Consider the following 15,224-nt stretch of genomic DNA (forward strand, 5'->3'; position numbering starts at 1 on the left):
ATTTTTAGCCAGTACTTCTCAAATCACATAAAAGTGGATGATTTATTTTGCAAATGATTGGTAGTAAATATGTTATAATCTATTTATTGATCATAATTATTTTATTATTAGACTGTCATGAGTCTGTCTACCTCACTACTCTTTTCAAAGACATTAAATTTGGTTTTATTGTCTTCATTTGTTCTTTGCTTAAGTTATTTCTGACTTTACTCTTTGATGGGGTGTGTCTATACAGCGCCTAAGAAGATTTGGCCTGAGCGGCCTATGGCCTAAGGCAAAGCTTTAAGTAATAGGGTGTGTCTATATAGCGGCCTATGGCCTAAGGCAAAGCTTTAAGTAATAGGGTGTGTCTATATAGCGCCTAAGCCTAAGAAGATTAGGGTGTGTCTATATAGCGCCTAAGCCTAAGAAGATTTGGCCTGATAGCGATCCTTATCCCGGATAGGCTAGGCTAAATTCCCCTCCTGGCTTGGTGCTATATAAAGAACTGCTTGGAGAGAAATAAATGAGATCTCGCTTGACTTGACTCCCGGCTCGTGGGTGTGTGTGTTCGAGTCGTCGGTACTCATCATCTCGCCAAGCCCCGTCAGCTGTTGGGCAGGATTCCCGACAGTCTGGTGCCCCGTGTGAGGCCCCCCCTCTTCACTCCCTAACGAAAGAAATCGCTGGCAAGCAATCGGTCTTCGGGTGAGTATCCCCCCGTATATTAATATGGGTATTAATATGGGGAAGTTCAGTTCTAAACCTGACCCTGCTCTAGAATCTCTTCGACTCGTTCTCAAGAGCCGAGGACTTGGTCTCGCTGATGACCAAACCGCCCAGGCCTGGAGGTGCTTTCTAAGATTTGCCCCGTGGCTCCCCAAAAGCAATCTTTATGATTGGGATACCTGGGATCAAGTTGAGGGGCTGGTTAGGAGAGCCCAGAGGGAGCAAGGGGAAATCCTCCCTCTTGCGGTTCTCCCCACCATCTCCGCACTTAAAAGTTGTTTCTCCCCGCGACCCCCAGATAAACTCGCTGACCGTATCCCCAAGGCAGCGGAAAATGGGGCCACCGAGCATATACCCCCCTCTGGTCCCGAAGCCCCTAAAAAGCCTCCTGATCCCTCCGATCACTTTGGGGACGCCATGGACTCCCCACAGTCCCTTTCCCTGACAAATTCCTTCTCCATACCCTCTGCTCCGCCGCTCTATGCTGACGTAGGGAGAGCCGGAGGAACTGTGGGCCTCTTTCCCGTTAACGTCAACCCGGGAGCAAACCGTCCAGCCGCCTGGTACCCCTGGGAACCACGGGATCTCAAAGAGCTCCGAAAGGCGGTGGCGGAGGACGGTCCCAATTCTCCCTGGGCAGATACCCTAGTGGAAGGGCTGGCCCATCAGGCTTTAGTCCCCCGGGACTGGAGAGACCTAACCAAGGCAGTTCTCCCTGGGCCGCTCTTTATGAAATGGATGGCCTATTACCAGGAGGAATGCCGAATCTTGGGGGAAAGAAATCAAAATGCCGATCCCGCCATCCCCTTAACCTACGGCATGCTTACGGGGATGGCCGAGCCACATACCACAGGCCTACAACAGGCGGCCTTGCCCCCCCCATACCAGGATCAGGTTAGAGCAGCGGCACTGGCGGCATGGAGGAAATTAGATGATGGGCCCACTGAGGCCCCTATTGCGGCAATAACTCAAAAGCCTGGTGAGGATCTACCTACATTTATAGAAAGAGTATATAACAGCCTTAAGAGGAAGTTTCCGGCTGGTCCATTAAGAGACAAATTTGTCAGAATGCTTGTGTGGGACGGAATGACAGCCGACCATAAGCTGGCCTGTGCAGGGTTGAAGGGGCATACTTTAGAGAGATGGATCGTGGCCTCTCGAGACGTTGGCTCTATGAGCCATCAACTCCAAACTATGGCAGTTGCGATAAAGGAAGGGCAACGGGAGGGCATACAGACTCTGATACAGACAATACAGCAATCAAGGGTTGCCCCTGCCACGTGTTTCAAATGCGGAAGGGAGGGCCATTTCCGCCTAGAGTGTCCGTCCCAGGCTACGCCTCCTATGGGAGGAGGGAAGAGAGGGGAAACTCCCCGGACGCCCTGCCCCAAATGCCGTAAGGGCTTTCATGGGCCCGGGACTGCCGGTCCAAGTTTAACTTAAAAGGGGAGCCTTTAAACTCCCAAAGGGGCTTCCCCCAGCCCCGTTAAAAAAGGGGAATGGTTCCACCGAGATCCATTGGACGGTACCTCTGGTAACCGGATTAAGACCCAAGATGGTCGTCACAATTGGAGACAAAAATTTTAAATGTTTAATTGATACTGGAGCTGATCGGACAGTGATTAGAAAAGAAGAAGTTCCCCATTCATGGCAGCTAGTCCCTGGACCCCCCGTTCAAGGAGTGGGTGGTCAATCCTCATCTTGGGAAACCTCCACGTGGCTGCCATGGAAGGACCCATCTGGTGGAAAGGGAGAGGTCCGCCCTCTTGTGGTTTCTGGACTCTCTGCCAACCTTTTAGGACAGGACATTCTTGGAGAAGCTGAGGCTATTATTACCACTGATAATCGAGCCTCTTATAATGATCTTCTAGATGAGGAGGGATACCAGCAACAGTTTGAGCAGGGCAGAAGGAGTCATCTCAATTATAGGGATGATTTCCATTTTAAGCTGCAATGCGGAAATCATCCAGACCCATTTCTAATAAATGAAAAGTTTACGCGGAATCACCCCCAATCCTAAGGGCCACTGCCTCACCCTCTCTAATCAGGCTTAAATGGAAGTCAAAAAATCCCATATGGATGGAGCAGTGGCCTCTTCCATCACACAAACTTGATCAGTTACAATTGCTAGTAAAACAACAACTAAAACTCGGACATATCCGGCCGTCTATCAGCCCTTGGAACTCCCCTGTTTTTGTTATTAAAAAATCTAATGGGACCTGGAGGTTTTTACAGGATCTTAGAAAGATCACTGAACAGATGATCCTTCTTGGGGCCCCACAGAGGGGACTCCCATGGGTTCCAGCCATCCCTAATCAATATCATTTGACTATTATTGATATTAAAGATTGCTTCTTTTCAATACCATTACATCCTGATGATATGGAAAGGTTTGCCTTTTCTGTACCCTCCTTAAATTATCAAACGCCTAACCTTAGGTATGAATGGACAGTTTTGCCACAGGGAATGGCCAATAGCCCCTCCATTTGCCAATATTATATGTCTAAGGTACTCTCCCCTTTTTTTAATTTATCTGAGTCCCTGTTTTATATATATATGGATGATATTATTTTGGGCGATCCAGACCCAAGTCGATTATGTTTATTAGTAGACAAGTGCATGAAAAGATTGGCCTCATTTGGATTTAAGGTGGCCCCAGATAAGGTCCAAAGGATTCCTCCCTTCAAAATATTGGGCTCCGTGCTAACCTTGGACGCCGCCTCCCCTACCAAGCCTCAGCTTGTAATACAAGAAGAATACACTCTTCCACAACTACAACAATTGTTAGGGGAAATAAACTGGCTTCGGCCGTGGATTCCTATCTCTACTGAAGAACTTTCCCCCCTCTTTTATCTCTTAAAAGGATTGGACCTTACTTCCAAAGTCCTCCTTCCCTTACATTGCAGGGCAACGCTGATCAAGGTGCAAGAATCCATTAATGATGCAAAATTGAGGAGATATGATCCAAATTTGCCACTTAATTTTTATATATTTGTGGGAAATGCTCTATGCTCGGCCGTACTTGCTCAGGAAGGAGAACCTATTCATTGGATCCATTTAGCCGTTGGGGGAGTGCCTAGAGTATATTCCATCACTGATCAAATGGCTGATTGCATTATAAAAGGCAGAAATACTGCCAATCGGTTATTCGGAATAGACCCCCATAAAATTATCATTCCCTTTCGCCTCTCTGATTTTGCATGGCTACAGAGAAATAATTCAAGAATAGTATTGGCGTTAGAGGGATTTTTAGGAGACCTGGACTGCCATTATGGTCCCTACAAGTGGATGAGCTCTTTTACAAAATTAGAATGGAAACCCCCAAGGCTATTTTTACTTACCCCAGACCCCGAATTTATTACTGTATTCACTGATGGAGGGTGCGAAGGGGCCTCCGTGGTTATTTATCCCCCTTTTGTAAAAGGACTGGATCCCCAGCCCCAAAAAACCATCTTCCAGCCTGTAAAGGGATCCCCCCAATTCAAAGAACTTTTTGCTGTATCCCTAGCCCTGCAAGAATCTTTTAAGTCTATAAATTTATTTTCAGATAGTTTATATGTAGTAAATTTATTACCTACTTTAATAGATGCTTATATTAAATTAGATGCCAACCCTATTACCCCTTTAATGATACAAATACAATGTCTGCTTAAACAACGTCGATATCCAATATATATTCAGCATCTTAGGGGACATCAAAACCTACCCGGGTTACTGTCCAATGGCAATGCCATGGCTGATCAACTGGCCTCCACAAAAGTTGAAGCCCTTTCTGTAGAAGAGGCCATGGGTTTTCATCGATTAACCCATGTAAACTGGAGGGGATTAAAACACAAATATCCTCAAATCCCTACTAAGGATTTAAAAAGAATTGTTCACACTTGTAAATCTTGCCAACCCTTCTTGCAAATACCCCCCCTTCAATCGCCCGGAGTCAACCCGAGAGGACTACGCCCCAATGGATTATGGCAAGTGGATGTAACTCATTTTCAACCATTTGGAAAACTCAAGTATATTTTTGTTTCCATAGATACCTATTCCAGGGCTGGAGTGTAGTAATTTTATTGCTTTATAATATTCCAATGCTAAAAGGTTTATCATATTTTGTGAGATACCCTTTTAAATGTTCTGTCAGAGGTGGACTAAGAGTGAGCCATTCAGCTTTATTCTGTTTAAGTTGTAGGATTCCATTAAGCATTATGTTTTGGAATCTTTTTGAATATGCTTTGCAAATAAAACTTCCAATTTATAATTTTTCTTTATAAAGTCGGTGCTTTTATTTGTAAAACTTTTCCATTATTCAAACTTAATAAGATATACTTAAAAATTATCTATTAAAACTTTTATTTATGTATCCACCTTCTGCTTTAATCATCTGATTCTTTATACTGACTTTAGGTTAAAATTAAAATTATTTGATTTATTCCATAAGGATACAACAGGCCTAACTTTATTTATAAAAACGATTTCATTTTTCTACATTTCTCAAGAAGAAACTTTCTAGGAAATAAAAGATTAAATGCATGTGTAGATGCAAATGCTTTTGTGTTTGTGTGTGTGTTTGAATATATATATATATATTGTGTGTGTGTGTGTGGTACTGGGGTTCCTGGAAGCCCTTCTACCTCCAGCCTACACTCCCAAACCTATTTCTACATTTTTATTTTGGAAACAGTGTCTCCTAAGCCAGCACGCACAGCTGGCTTCGAATCTGCGCCATCCTCCTGTCTCTGCCTCCCAAGCGCGGGGAATTACAAGCGTGCGCCACCACGCCCGGAGATATATATATATATTTTTTTTTTAACTGGTAAATTGTAGTCATGCACCTTAATGGTGTACAAGATGGTAAATGCATGCATATGCAGACATCACTCATTTAGCCCTTCCACCAATTTCCACCCCATTCCCTCTCTGCTCCCTGGTTCTTATGTTTGCCTTACTAATTGACTTTGAATTCCCGAGTGTTTCTACTTTTGGAGTCACCATTCTGTTATACTGATCTATTAGTTGGTCCTTATGTTAATAACACACTATCACTTAAGAAAATGTCTAGCCACACACACACACACACACACACACACACACACACACATATGCACACTTATATATACAAAGTCACATTTTGGAAGTAGTATACAAGATAAGCCAGGTTTCTTACTCTCAGAAACAAAAGTTAAAACTACAAAATTTGTGAACCATAATTGTGTTGGCATATGTTTTTCAATTTGCTAATATGTGAGGGATTTGTTGTTATATTTTATTAATTTCCACTTAAATGTATAAATACAACATATTCAGTATAATTTTAATATTTAAAAATTTTTGAAACCTTAGGACCCAGAATTTGATAAATTTTATAAATGCTGTTTTTTTTATTTTTTATTTTTTGTGGATCTGGGGATGGAACCCAGGGGCATTCCACCTCCAAGCCACACCCCCTGCCCTATTTTTTATTCTTTATTTTGAAACCGGGTCTCACTGTGTTGCAGAGGGACTCAGTAAGTAGCTGAAGCTGTCCACGAACCGCGATCCTCTGGTCTCAGCCTCCTGAACGCTGGGATTACAAGCGTGCGCCACTACACCCGGCTTGTAAATCCTTTTTTAATTGTGAAAATAAAAGTCAATTTAGTAGTTCTGAAGTACAAATTTCTGTATATCTATTAGATTGGGTTGATATATGATGTTTAAGTTTGCTTCATGCTTTTCTACCCTGTTTGTCTCTTATTGAGAAATATGTTCCAAAATCAGCCACTGAAATAATAGATTTATTTACTGTAATTGTTTGCATTTCTACTTCATATAATTTCATACTTTGTTATTTTATCCATAAAATTAGAATGTATACATTTTCCTAGAAAGGTAAACTATTTGTTAAATTTCTTATTTATATTCGTTCATAGTCGCTTTTACCTTACACTCTATTTCTGTTTTTTAAATACAGTAACACTAGATTTTTATTACTGTTATCTATGTATTATCTCAATGTCTTGAACTTATAAAAGTGAAAAACAAAAAAATAACCAACAAACAATTTGTTCTAGCAGAAAAATAAGCTCTAAAAATTTTAATAATCACTATACAGAAAAAAATGTGTTTTGCTCTTTTTACCCTTGAAATTGACTCAATAATTACTTAAGGTGTATTTTTGTGTTAAAACAATGCTTTTACTTTTATTCTATATATGGAATTCTCAAATTTGTTTTTCCCCTAGTAAAGAGTCTCAGATAATTCAAATAGAAAATTAAAGGATGTAATATCTTTATAGATATTAATTACATGTGTTTGGCTTATGAATATACCTCAAAGTCATATCTATATAAACATTAAACTACACAAATATTTAAAACATAAAAATTGCATATTTAGATCTAGTTTACATCCACACATTTAATGAAGAAGTATATTTAAAAATATAAATCACTAAACCAAAATCTAATTTAATTAGATATTTAATTGTATTAAGGTTAATGACTTATTTTAGAGATGTTTCTTTTAAAAATAAATACATAAGTACTAATGTTAATGAGAATTATGTAACTCTTGTAAACCAGAAAATAAAACTATTTTAATTTTAGAGCTTCAAATATTCAGATCACTTTAACTCTGTTTGCAGAAAGAGAAATATAGTGAGAGGAGAAAAGGAAGGTCAGGGTGAACAGCAAATGAGGCTGTCATTGCTAAGTTGCATCAATAGAGAAAATGCCATGGGACATTATTCACCTAATCAGGAAGAACATGAACGTCCCCATTCTGTCAGAAAATATGTACAAAAATGACCTCTGCTTTATCGGAAACAGTCGGATACAACAGATTGGCTATTATTTAAGTATAGATAAGATTTTTTTTCTTTCTTTCTCAGTGATGCATCCTTTACAGCTTTTTCTTATCATTTACTATTCTTCATGGAGGAACATTTTGTATTAATAGAAATTGAAAAAGCATTTATTTTATTATACAGTGTTTTTTTTACTGGCAGGTTTTGTTGTGAGGTTTTAAGGCAATTGGAAGGCAGAAAATGTAGGCAAACATTTCTTATAATTAGTTTTTAAAGGGACGATGAAGTATACAATCACAAAACTTTAATGACAAAAATATTCCAATTTTACATGCTTTTGATTTAAAATTTTGTCCATGGAGAATATATAAGAGTGAATAGGTTTTGACAAAATTATCACTAGTTTACAAAAGTGAGATATCACATTAATTTAAAAGACATGACCTTTTCTTAACTTATATAAAATTATGCAAAATATTACATTATCAAATACTCTTTTCTCTATGTGTAACATAGTTTTTTTTTTTTTTCAGATATGGGGATGGAACCCAGGGGCATCCTACCTCCGAACTACAAGCCCTGCCCTGTTTTTTATTCTTTATTTTGAAACAGGGTCTAAGTTGCAAAGGGTTTCACTAAGTAGCCGAGGCTGTCCATGAACCGCTATCCTCTGGTCTCAGCATCCCAAATGCTGGGATTACAAGCGTGAGCCACCACGCCCAGCACAGAATAAAAATTAGCAAAATTAAAAACATTTTATTTTTATTTTTGATTGTACTTTTATTGGTGTATTGTAATCATACATCACCCTGAGTTATAGAGTGATATGAATTTACATGTGCACAATACTTGAAAAAATTCTCTCTGGATCCTATGGATTCCACTCCTCTTTTTCTCCTTACCCATACATGTCTTTGAGTTTGGCATTGGTAATTTACATACATAAATAGCATTATTTTATCTCTTACCTTCTTTCTGTCTCCATCTCCCCTCCTACCTTTCTTGAATCCACACAGTTGTAGTTGCTGTTCCTCTATCAGGTACTCTCATTTCCCAACTTCTGCCTAGCTTCCACTGATGTGAGAAAACATGACTATTTGTTCTTTAAAACTGGCTAATCTCATTTAGCATAATATTCTCAAGTTCCACTAAGTTTTCTGAAAATAACAAAATTTTGTTTTTTATGGATGTGTAAAATTCTATTGTGTGAACATACCAAATTTTTGTGAAACACTCATCTCTTAATGGATGCCTAAGTAAGTGACACAATTTAGCTGTTGTGAATTGTGTTGCTAAAAACAAAAATATTGCTCTAATATTCTGACTTCAGTTTCTTTGGAAAGACACCCAGGAGTGGTATCACTGAGTCATATCGTGGTTCCATTCCCATTTTTCTGAGAAACCTACAAACTGATCTCTGTAACGGCTGTACTAGTTTGATGTCCCACCAACAATATCTAAGAGTTCCTATTTCTTCACACCCTCACCACCATTTATTATTGTTTGTGGTTTTGATGATTAAAATTAAATAAAGACATAATATAAAATTTTATTTGTGTAATAAATGTTTTGGAGTCATACTAAAAGTAGTGGAAGAGAAAAGCTTTATGAGTATAAATTACTTTCTGATTTTGTAAACTCTTGTATCTCCATTGTCTATACCTAGACTTATATCTGCAAAGAGCATATCAATAAATATGTATGAACTAATGCTGTTGCTACATGAACAAATTCTCCTGTACCATTAGACATACAAACATAAAATTGAATCAAAATATTATAAGGTAGGGGGCAAAAAACACTTATGTATATTCTCATTATTGACATTTTAAAAATTTTCGCCGGGCATGTTAAGAAACTCAACACTAAAAGAACAAATAATCCAATAAAATATGAGCAAGTGAACTAAATAGACAATGAAGGAAGAAGTTTAAATGACCAATAAATTAATGGAAAAATGCTCAATATCATTAGTAATCAGAGAGATGCAAATCAAAACTACCATGAGATTTTACCTAACTCCAACTAGAATGGAAATCATTCAAAACACAAACAATACAAATGCTGGCAAGGATGTGGAGAAGTGGAAACTCTACTACATTGTTAGTGGGATTGCAAATTAGTGCAACCACTTTGAAAACAGTATGGAAGATTCCCAGAAGAATGGGGACAAACTTACCAGCAATATCACTTCTGGATATCTACCCAAAAGAATGGAAACCAAACTACCAAACTACCAAACCATTGCATGCGTATCTATGTTCATAGCTGCACAATTCGCCATTGCCAAACTATTAAACCAGCCAAGATGTCCATCAACAAATGAGTGTATTACAAAACTATGGGATATGTACACAAAGAAATTTTACTCAACTATAAAGAAAAACACAATTATGCCATTCACAGGGAAATGGATGGACCTGTAGAACATTATGCTACGTAAGATTAGTTGCACAAAAAAATAAAAAATCAGATGCTCTCCCTAATATGTGGAAGGAAAGGAGAAAATGGGTCATATGAGAAACTCTAGACAAGGGAAGCAATACTATAGATGAACAAATAAGGAGAGGTAATTGGGGGAGGAAGAGAGACATTTTCTAATGCACATGATGTACCTTAACAAATATATCAAAGTCAATCACTAAAGCAAACATGAAAGGAAAAGAGGGGGCAGAAATTGGGCAGGAATTGGGTAAGGGCCAATTAAGTATGTGTGCCTCCATCATCTTGTATCCCATTAAGATGTCTGACTACAATGCAACAATAAAAAAATTTTAAAAATAGTAAAAATATCTTCAAAGTTGATGGTTCTTAGTGATTGGGAAGCAATTATAAAGTTCAGATGCTAATATTTTAAAAAAACGTCTGCCTTTAGCATTTAAAAACATGACTGGAAGTGTTTATTCTATATTGAATTTATATATAATCTCTTTGTATTCATATATTTGTAAAACATATGTGACACCATCTGGTAGTAAATAATTCAGTTGTTTTTATAACTGAAAACGTTTGCCAAATACTAGTATAATAATAAAATTTGCTTTTCTGGGACTAAAAAAAGTAAATATTTAATGATAATACAGGCAAGTAATTGGATCACTTGAATCTCATTTATTTCTCTGAGTGCTGTTATATTGTAGCATCTTTGTTCAAATTTAACTATGCTTTTAAATTGCCATTTTTTGCTAAGTAAGATAATTATTGTATTTCATGAAGGCAAGACAAATCTTTAATCAATTTTGTCATGCCCTGATTATTTACAAAACAAGATGACAGATAGAAAAGAAGTAAAATCTGTCCAGCATAAGATGAAATTTATTGCTGTAATTTTATAGGAGGGCCCTTTGATGTCATAAACTACAAGAATAAAGCAAAAACAATTTATTAAAAAACATAAGAGTAGTGAGATGAGATTGCAGCTGTTATAGTGCTGCACACTTTATATTGGATAATTCATTCTTTCTCCACTGTAGAAATAGTAAATTGATTTTGATTTCACATGTAGCTGTCCCATTAATTTTCAAAACATAACCTTATAAAGATAAAAGTAGCAGAATTTGCTGACATCAGCTTCACAACTGAGAATGTATCATTCTCTAACAGCAAAAATGTAGTGGTATTATGAAACACATTTGCAAGTTCAGCTATTGTTAAGAAATCATGACATAGAAATTATTAACATGGCACAGTTGATGGATCCAGACTGCTAACAAAAGGCTGCTAGCACAATACCTTAAAACTAAGACTGATAGCACAACAGTAAAACTCAGAAAATGAAAGCTGTGTCACTAATGGTATTGGTGATTTTATATCTTTATTTTTAATTGAAGATTTTATTTTTACCTTTATTATATACACTGAGATTTAATTAGCTCTATGTAAAAAATGTCAAATGCCAAAAATGTCTACAAAATCTAATGTAGGAAAACTAGTTAAAATTCAAATGCTTATTTGAGTGATTAATTTATTTTATAATAAAATTATATTCTTTTTGTTTGTGACACTGTCATACAGCAAGAATGGTACTGCCTCTGCCAGCTGAGACTGGAGATTGTGGTTTAGGAACAGTCTCAACTACTTAGTGAGGCCCTCCTCAACTTAGTGAGACCCCTTCTCAAAATAAAGAATAAAAAATAGGGCAAGGGGTTGTAGCTCGGAGGTTGAATGCTCCTGGGTTCCATCCTCAGACCTGTGGGGAAAAAAATAAGAAAAAAAAAAAGAATAAAAAATAGGATTGGAGGTGGGACTTGGAGGTAGAATTTTCATGGGTACAATCCCCAGTACCACAAAAAAAGACTAAAATTGAAGGAATAAGTTTGTCTAATTATAAAGTATCTATATAAGTCTGTCTAATTATAAGACATAGGATATCATTTAGCTATAGCAATCAAGACTTTGTATTATCAACAAAGGGGTAGTCATGTTTATCAATAAATATAAAGAAAAAAATCTTAAAGTAGGTTCACACTAATATTGTCTACTGATATTACTATTATTTAAGACTGGTTCAAAATAATTTAAAAAGAGTAGCTTTTATTCTAAGATAATATTTATGCAACTTTTGGGGTTTTTTTTTTTCCTTTCCCTTTTTTTTTTTGTATTGGGGATTGAATGGAGGGCCATTCTATCTTTAAGCTCTACCCTGGACCTAATTTCTCTCTGTGTTTCTGTCTGTGTCTGTCTGTCTGTCTGTCTCTCTCTCTCTCTCTCGCGTGCGCGCTTTTGAAACAGGGTCTCACCAGGTTACTGAGAATATCCCTAAATTACTAGTGTGGTCTCAAACCTGTGATCCTCCTGTTTTAGCCTCCTAAGTGTTGGGATTACAGATATGCACCAATGATTCCTGGCATATATGACTCAAGAGGAGTGCACCTAGAATTTTGTGCATTTTTTTTTTTTTTTTTTTGGTGGTACTGAGGGTGGAACCCAGAGGCCTTCTACCTCCAGGCTACATTCCCAGATCTATTTTATATCTTATTTGGAAGAAGGGTCTCCTAAGTTGCTGAGAACTTCACTATGTAGCTGAGGCTGTCTTTGAACTTGCGTGATGCTCCTGTCTCAGCCTCCCAAGCACGGGGATCACAAGTGTGCACCACCATGCTGGGGTTAATTTTGTACATTTTAAGATTGCATGAGTGCTGTGTACATGTATGCCTCTACCAACCTAAACTTCATCAAGGTGTACGATTACAATGCACTAATAAAATATTTAAATTGCATTGTACTTTATAACTTTACTTGACAATTTAAAAATAAACCACATGTATGACACATAGTAGAAAATAGTATTAAAAAATGGCTAATAAACTGAGATTCAAACCACAATTCAAAGCATACTTGGTAACAGTGTGATATGATACTTGCTAATAGTGTGATATTGGATATTGCTTAATATAGCTATTTTACAATGTATTTATAACTAAGATAAGAATGTGATCAGTGTTTTTCTCTTTGAACTATTTTGAAATGTATAATAAATTGTTTATCATTCAAAAGACTTAATAAATGTTTTGAGGTTTTTTAAAACAATCTCTACCTTTATATATTTATTTTGTGTCATTTTTGTTTACTAATTACACTTATATTTTTTCCTTTTCAGTGCTGAGAAGTGAACCGAGGGCCTCACACATGCTAAGCATGCACTTTAATAGTGAGCTAATCCCAGCTTTTGCATTACCACTTGATGAAGTATGATTATTTTATGTTCTGGTTTGGGATGATGTCACCATGAGTTTTTGTTCTTGGCCAGTTTAGAAAAAAGTCAGAACTGTTGAAAACTCTTTTGTCTTTTAATGTTTTTATTAAATAATTTAGATATCTTAAAAGAAATTTCTTCATCATGTTTTCTACTCTAAATCTAAGGTAAGAGGTGGGTGATATGTCCATGTATTCCTTTACAATCTTGTATTACAATGTAATGATTTTTTTGTGAAATGCTAAAACAAATAGCATGCTCTTTTTGTCTGCAGATGTGAACCCAAATTAAATCAGCCAAGCAAAAAACGTGAATTTGAAGTGGATATGATTTCTAGGGAAACATTAAAATAATTTTCACTTGCACAGTTTGATCACTAAATTAAAAAAAGCTCTGTAAATGACACTTAAAATATCCTCATTAATATTTTGTAATTTAAAATAGAAAAAATGGTTAAAATGAGTTCATGTTAATGAAAGACCAGTATGTGACATATTTGAAAATGATTAGTTTTCTATATTAAAACTTTGTTATTTTTTTGCGAGTCTCTGAAACAGAGCTTCAAAAGTTATTAAAATTAGTTATTATCCAAGCTATTTAGAATGTTGGTCTACTGAAATTAACACCGATACAAAATACAGAAAGAGTTTTGTTCTACCACTGTCATGACAACATTTGAGGAAATGTTTTGGTGAAGACAAATGTAGACCTTAAATATGGTTTAGAGACTCTGTGTTGGCACACACCTTTAATTTTCAGTAACTCAGGAAGCAGAGGTCCTTAAATGCCATATATTTTTTTCCAAAATCTACATCTACTCCAATCCTAACATTTCCACTAACTTTAAAAATGTACATTTGATTGATTCTCTGCTGTATTTATATATCTAAAAGGTCACAAGTTTGTAAAAATCACATGAATACTATTAATTTTTTTAAAAAAACAGATGTTTATTTTATGCCAACCTCATTTCCACTTTGCTGGTGTCTTTAGGGAGCTTAAGACAACTGGGTGGTGGTTCCATCCCACTCCGTGGCCTAGGTGGTAGGAGCTGCAGACCAGTCTTCAGTGGCTGGCTGTGTGCTCCAGTTTTCTGGAGGGAACTGCTGAATGGACACCGAGGCCACCTTTCTGCCTTCCTACTAATCTGTGACCTCGGGTTGAGCAGCGGCAAAATCAGGGGCAGTGCGGTCCATTTGCCCTTGAATTCCTTTTTGGTCATTGCCTTCTCAGTAGCAGCCTGCTCTTTCTTTTTTAATCTGTTCAGGATCTCTGTAGAAGTAGAATCAGGCATGACCTGCCACAGGTGTTTCTGGGAAATGATACCACATACATGTAGGACTTCCTGGGCTAGCACCCACCACATAAGCCCCACAAAGTGAGCTCCCTTGTTGTTGCAGGGAATGGCAATATCCACTTGGTGCAGGGAAGAATCTGTGTTGCAAAACGTGATGGTGGGCAGGTTGACATAAGATGCCTCTGTGAGAGGCTGGTGGTCAGCCCTGGCGTCAGTAACTACCAGAATACAGCTCCCGGGAAAGGCCTGGATCTGGTTGGTGAAGGTCCTGGGAGTAAAGGAGTAGGGGTTGCTCCAAAGGCCACAGCAAACTTGAGCAAGCCCGCTGGCCAGTGTTTCTGGAGGATATGACACTGATGTCAGCAGGGTTCTCAATGGCGACAATGGCTCAAGGCACCAGTAGAAGCTTCTCCCAGGTCCTCTTCAGGTTTATAATGTAGATGCCATCACTTTTCCTTTTGTAAATTTTTTATTAAGTTACTTTGCCCATTGTATGTATTTCTCATAGTAAATATTTATCCAAAGATTACATTCATAAGAGCATGAGCATTTATATTATATCTGATAATTTATTTTACTCAGTGCCTAGAAAATTATGTGGCATAAAATGATGGGGATTGAGCCTGTGCTGATTTCTAATAAGGGAAGTACTAATTGCTAATATAAACAAGCTTTTATATTTAGGCAGAACAATAAAATCCTTTTCTTTGTATCTAAGCTGTCAACCAAGAGATTCATCCAAGTTTAAC

The 15,224-nt window shown here is 37.3% G+C and overlaps 1 pseudogene across 1 annotated transcript; it reads right to left on the bottom strand.

Moving 5' to 3' along the window:
- Positions 1-14,176: 14,176 nt before the first annotated feature.
- Positions 14,177-14,935, bottom strand: LOC308263882 (small ribosomal subunit protein uS2-like; annotated as a pseudogene). Its single transcript has one exon. The product of its transcript is annotated as a small ribosomal subunit protein uS2-like (transcript).
- Positions 14,936-15,224: the final 289 nt, after the last annotated feature.

This window comes from Muscardinus avellanarius, assembly GCF_963383645.1.
Source record: "Muscardinus avellanarius genome assembly, chromosome: 6".
NCBI lineage: Eukaryota > Metazoa > Chordata > Mammalia > Rodentia > Gliridae > Muscardinus > Muscardinus avellanarius.